The 6,967-nt window shown below is 30.9% G+C and overlaps 1 protein-coding gene across 1 annotated transcript in view; it reads right to left on the bottom strand.

The window, feature by feature from the left end:
• Positions 1–6,226, bottom strand: part of LOC149418372 (uncharacterized) — a 124,545-nt gene extending 118,319 nt beyond the window's left edge. Inside the window, exon 1 of the mRNA XM_089638746.1 lies at positions 6,047–6,226. The gene's annotated coding sequence lies outside the window, so the exon portion shown is untranslated. The remainder of the gene's footprint in view (positions 1–6,046) is intronic.
• Positions 6,227–6,967: the final 741 nt, after the last annotated feature.

A 6,967-nucleotide genomic window follows, 5' to 3' on the forward strand; every position in this document is an offset into this window, starting at 1 on the left:
GAGCGTAGTGAAGCAGAGTACTAAATTTCGAGTGCGTGTTGCTTTGCGAATTCATGCACAGTGTATTGAACGACATCAATTATGCATCCAAAACTTTACAAAAATGAAACATCAATTTGGGCGAGGCGAGTAAAGTTTTAGCAGAGACCAAAGCAAAGTTGCACATTTATAGAAATGATTTCTAATTATTCAAGTGCAAAGCCAGTGAAACTGCAAGAAAATATGGTATTGATACCCATTTTCAAGAAAAAAGGCAAAAAAAAGGTTTAAAAACATTTTGATGAATTAGCTGCTGATCATCGATTTCCAAACCGAGAAAAAATATTTAAAATTGAGATTTTCAATAATGTACTAGACACAGTAATATCTCAATTAGATACACGTTTTATTGGTATGAGTGCAGTCTGTCATATATTCGATTTTCTAACACCAACATTTTTATTACATGTTGATGAAGCAACTTTATTACAAAAGTGTGACGAATTCCAAAGAAAATATTCAGATATAATAGGCCCTAGTTTTTCACTTCAATTTATTAATATTTACCATCTAGTTTTACCTCAACTAACTCAAGCATGGACTGTTCACCAATTATGTGAGGAAATAATGAGCAAATATGGAGTGCTAGAATGCGACCTAACGGAAGTATTTACAGCAATGTTATTATTCTTTACAATTCCTGTTACTTCTGCAGCAGCTGAAAGATCATTTAGCAAATTAAAAATAATAAAAAATTATTCAAGAATTAAGATGGGCCAAACTCGACTCCGACATTTATCGCTAATAGCAATTGAAAACAAAACCGCATCAAGCCTGGATTTAAACGAAGTCATTGATACTTTTGCGAAAACTAAAGCTAGAAAAAAATTGTAAATATAATTGTTATTTTGTCAGTTGGTAGGCCCGACCTTTATATAATAAGCCCTTGAATCTTCTCTATTTCGTTGTATTAGCCAAACCTACACCAAGTATTAATTGTAATTTATGTTATTACTGTTTAATATTTTTCTTACCTGCCCTGCAGTCTGCAGTGCACAAAAAAGAGCTTAAGTAGCTTAGCATTATTAAAGTGTCTGTATATTTCATATTTTTATATGATAAAACCTAATCAGTTTACATAGAAGTGGGGCCCCATTTTTTTAATTTGCCCCAGGGCCCTTGGTTACCTAGCTACGCCACTGCATATACCTATGTAATATTCGCATAGCAACAAGGATTTCACAATGAGGGCAGAATTTGCGTTGCCTTGCACGTAGCGAGTATTATTTATAGTCGACCAGCTAGAGGGCGTACAAACGTAATCTTTCTTCTCACGCGTCTTGTATGAAAACGAAAAAGACGGAAGATAATAGAACGATGACGTCACGTACGAACTCTCTCTAGGACTACTATAATAGTGAGCAGCGACTGACCCACGCAACATCCTACCTGCTTATCTCATACATTGGTATTGTATAGCTCTATGGTATCACACGAGGATATCGTTAACTGAATAGTCATATAAATAGAGAATTTTTATACTTCCCCACTTTGATTACGACATTATATGTCATATCTGTACAATTTACATACATACATATTATGTATACAGATGCTAAAAGACGTACGTGACTTACTTTAACCGGTGATTACTAACATTATTTGTATCAAAAAAGTGATTGAAATTTTGGTAACAGGGTGACTTTTTTCTTCAAAAACGATATTTTTTTATCTGTCACATGTCATTACCGGTCACTCCGCCGAACCGCCAACACCACACCCCTTCCGACCCAAAATGTCTAATTATTAATAAATTAATTATGCTCTTTTCTGCTATTCTGTGTCTTCTCGTGACACATGATCCGACTCAAGAAGGTATTTGATTTACTTACTTCATCAGGCGACCCTGACTTCTACCATTCACTTTCGAGTAATATTATTACTATTTTTTTATTTAGTTTATAAGGAAGTAAACAATTAAACATATTTTATATAAATTTTTACATTTCACATATTTGCATGAACCAGTAAAGTTTCCACAAAAAATAAGAAATTATTATACTATCCTAATACTGCATAAAATGCGTTATTTGGTGTAAATAGGATATGGTGAATATATTATAATGGTAATAGTGGGCGGCCGTTTTCATACAAAACTTGATTTATAATATTTTAAACCAAAATACATAACTAACCTGAGATAATAAAAAAGTAAATTTTAAAAAGTAATCATTATCAACGTATCAACATACTATGTTAATGTAATGAAATATAAATTTAAAAATTAAAACATCGTAAAAAAGCGTTCTTTGTATAATTTTTTTAATTAAATGTTTATTCGACAAATTTGGGTTCCTGCGTAAATTGATCGTGTTTTATATTCAATTTAATACCCTCAGAATGATATTTGTTTATAACTTTAATTTTTTATTTTATTTATCATTGTATTAAACACAGTAGATAGGTCAAATAATTTTTTTTATAATTATATTTCACTCAAAAAAGCTGTATCTAAATTCCTGCAAAATTGAAATCTTTAATGATTTTTGTCTATCATAATTTATCATAATTTAAAACAAAAATAAATAAATGAAAAGTACATGTCCGTACTAGATACTTGCTATGCGTCGTGATAAAAAATTATTCAGTTTTTATTTGGATATTTCGGCGTCAAATCCTAATTTATGTTTTGTGTGACAAAAGACGACGGGTCATATAGATAGTGGGAGAAAAAATGTATTTTAAAATATTTGTGTAATTGAGAACGTTTTTTAAATTTCACAAAATTTTGTAACACTACATAAATGTAACATTTGATTAAATAAACGTTTTGAAAATATCAATAAAAGGGTACTGAAATTCATGACGTTTTGTAATAAGTAATAAAGTAGAATTAATCATATTTTACGGTAAATAAATAACTTCTAAATTCGCAACACATAACTTTACCGAACTTAATCAATACCTAATACATTATTTTACAAATGGGCATTGAATAAATTTATTCTCACACGTAGTCAGTCACATATAAAAATTATTATTCTATAAACGATTCTTAGCCATTTCTTAGCGCGTTATTTATGAGAATGACTCAGTCTATTGAATGACTTTACCTCTGGAGCTGATAGATACCTACTTACATTCAAAAAATATCTTGTAGAAACTTGCACAAAACGCATAATTACACCATAGTGAAATTGTACCCATTCCAAACGAGCGAGATTATTGATTGCAAACACATTCATATTATTTTCACGGTAATGGGTTAGGTCGGGTTATTCCAATATTAAAAATATTCCTAAATGTAAAATGGAAAATAATTGCAAGATATTCGATACTTACACTTGGAATAAAAATATGTCAAATTTACAACAAGAATGTGGTTACATATTTAAATCATATCTGCGAGTTAATGATAGCATTTTATTCAAATTTTTATCTGTACTTGATTGCCATAAATTCTTTTAATATTTCTAAGAAGTTACACTTTTTAATTTGTGGTTATCTCTGTACATGGATTTTCAGATTCCAATGTAGGTAGCACCGAGTTGCATATTTATTAAAAAAAATAGAACTTTTCGCTTTTTTATTGTTGATAAATATTTATTGTTTTTATTCATTGACACACCGTTAATATTTGTCTTATTGCCAAAGGCGGGGTATTTTAGTGAACAACTAGCTGAAGTGTACCCGGTGTTGCTCTCTACTTTCCATAAATATAATATTCATGTTTTAAATTGAAATTCTCTAAATGATAGTAAAATCCCTGTCAAAATCCGTTGCGTAGTTTAGACAGACTAAGCGCACAAACAGACAGGCGCGGATAGAGACTAAATTTTATACTACAAATAGAGACTAGGCTAAATCACCATTTTAATAGATTCGTAAGATTAAATACTTGGTGCAATTTAATGTTTCAATAATTATTGAGGAAATCGAGCAGATTAATTATAAAATTTTAATTTACGTACATAGTAACTGTTGTACAATTTTTAGAACGTCACTTGTTAGGAGATCGTAATTTCATTCAAAAACCCTTTTCCGAATATGATTTATTGTCGTGATTTGTTGTCCTTTAAGACGATACTGCCAATTTACAAAAGCATTCCCACATACCAAAAACTTCACATTATGTGTTTTGAAAACGTATTCCATAAACGAAAAAGTCTAAATAAATCCACCTCCCCAGTATAAAATATAAATCGACATTTAATCGCCCACCACGTAAATACTTAATTGAAAAATGTACCTAAACAATCTGAAATTAATTCTCAATTCTGTCCGATACGCTCCCTTCAACGTTTTAATATTCATAGGGAAAAAAATGCCGAGAGGAAAATGGGAAAAGTTTAAAACAGATTCCTCAGCTTTCACTTTAAAATGTCTTATTTAGGTCTACTTCTGGATTAATTATTACTTTCCATTCAAGTCCCAATTATTGCCGTCCATTAATTAAGATGTCGCAGTGTTCGCCTCGCGAAGCTCCAAGCTGCTCGAACCAACACCGGACGATTCGACAATCAATATAATTGAATTTGACTAAACGGGCTTTTAGATTACTTACTTTAAGGCTTTATTTAAAGATTCGTCTCGGACTAACACTACTTAACTTGTATTTCATTCGGTAATAAACTCCAAACAGACTATTAGAGCTTTCTATTTATTATTATGAATCTGATCCATAACAGCAAATGGATTTTATTTTAGATTTTTCCCAGTCGGGAAGCACGGTTATAGATCCGGAGATCGAGAGTTTGATCCTCGGAAAGCCCTCAGATATAAACTAAGTCCATTCGTGATAGTAAAAAGCTTGTATGGTAACTTAAAAAGTTCAGTATCTTGGTTATCTTGTCACTTATTTTTTTTTAAATTAGCAGTCATTTTTAAGGTTAATAGAATTTCGATGAATAATTATGAATAAATTTAATTATCTCTAAATAGTATAAAATAAAGTTTTTTTCTTCTTATTACTAAGCTATTTCTAAAGTACGCAATGGATTTTGATTTTTCATTATAATTTAGAGAATTTCTTCCGAACGGTTATATAATACATTAATATTATATTTATTGAGAGTAGAGAAAAGTCGGGTAACGTCAGGTATACGTCAGCTAGTTATTTATAAATAATAAATAAATGTGACACTCCAGAACATGAGTTATCATGTATCATTAAAATGTTTTGTAATTCTATCGATCTGATGTGAAACATCGTGATGAATTGCATGTACCGGAAAGATCAAATTTTTACAAGCAGAAAGTGCTTATTTTTTTATTTATTTGTAATGACACTTGAATAGTAAATAAATAAGTTTTGGAAGCCTGTAGCATTATAACGAATACATTATTAGTTATTGCGCAATTTTGAGTAGTTACCTACGTATTTACTTTATCAAATTAATAATTAGGTGAGAAGCTTAAAATTCAGATTTTAATAAATCGATAATGAATATGTTTTTTTTAATTATTATTTCCATCGCAAAAAGGTTTAGGTATATAGTCAAATGGGTAGAAATATTAATAAATTCTAACGAAGTCCTATTCGCTCAGGTTTAAACTTGTCAATCTCCTGGACTCTGGTTAGAATATGAGAAGTGATTGTGCAAGTTCAAAATAGTAGATTTTTTGGCTCTTCAACAAAACGATCTAATTTGTGCAAATTTCATGTGCGAACATCATCAATTCTAAAAATCTAAAATAAGTATCGCAAACATTGATATTAAATAAAATTTTAAAATATGTAAAAAAAAAAACACTTTTTTTAACACCCATAAAGTTTCATGATTGTTCGAGCTTTCAAAAGATTTCGTAATAAATAAAAGCACTAAAAGCTATTTTGCTTTAAAAACGCCCAATTAAAAAAAGTTAAATTTATATAAATAATCAGATTATTAAATTCGAAAATAATAACAAAATAAATAAATTAAATAAGGTTGAAAAAACGATTGAGTAAAATTGCACGTCACAAAAAATATTCTAACACGACTAAAAAACTTTATCTCATAAAATAACTAATAAAATTTAAAAAACAAACACAAAACATTTTTTGAAACCTTTCAAACAAACTTACAGTTATTTAACTGAATATTTCGAACACTGATCACAGGCACCCCGGTAACACCACTTGATGCATTCACCTCGAGTAATAATAATAAATTGTCCCCTCACAAAATACGAGAGTCCAGTATTTTCCCGAAGTTTAACTTGTGTAATTGCGTAGTGCCCTACGAAACACAACCTGCGCGATTGGCGTTCCTTCGCCAACTGACGGACTGGGTATAATAATAATAATTGACTGAGCCTTTACTGGCCCCGCACCTCTCCTACCCCTCCGAGGTAGTTCTGGCCAATGGGAGAGCTCCGGAGCTTTAGTCATGCGCAGACGCTGAATCGAACTTTTTACGAAGTTTGAAAATCTTCTGAAGTTTATTTGAAGTTTTGGAGGTCAAAGATTCAGTATTTTTATTTACAAAATTGATGCCGTGATCACTCAATTATTTAATAAATAATAGCTTTGTAAAACATATTTGGTCGCATGTTATTTCGCAGTGCTTGCGTCAGTTTTACAATATACAACGCAATATTAGTGGTGTGATATCATTTCAATTGCACAGCAAAAATTCTTTTTGCAACACCCGATAAATATCTCTCGAATGGTAAACATAAATACCTATCATTATTTTTACTAGATTCACCTACTTCAACTCCTTTCCTGTATGTGACCCAGTGGCGGACTAAGCCCGTCAGAGGCCCGGGGCGGCAAAGATGAATGACCCCCCCCCCTAGTTTAAAGTCAGTTAGTTGATGTCATTTTAATATGTGTTTTTTTTTATTTAGTTATAATGTTGCAAGTGAAATTTAAATACGGATATGTACGAGGAAACTAAAATTCGAATCGATCCTCAAAAAAAAAATCCGATTTGCAAGTCTTAAATTGTTTGAAAATCCAGTCACTATGGCCAGGGCCGTATTATGCTTAAGGCAGTGTAGG

Source organism: Hesperophylax consimilis, chromosome 13, assembly GCF_061612785.1.
Source record: "Hesperophylax consimilis isolate HC1 chromosome 13, BYU_Hcon_1.0, whole genome shotgun sequence".
NCBI classification, from domain to species: Eukaryota; Metazoa; Arthropoda; class Insecta; order Trichoptera; family Limnephilidae; genus Hesperophylax; species Hesperophylax consimilis.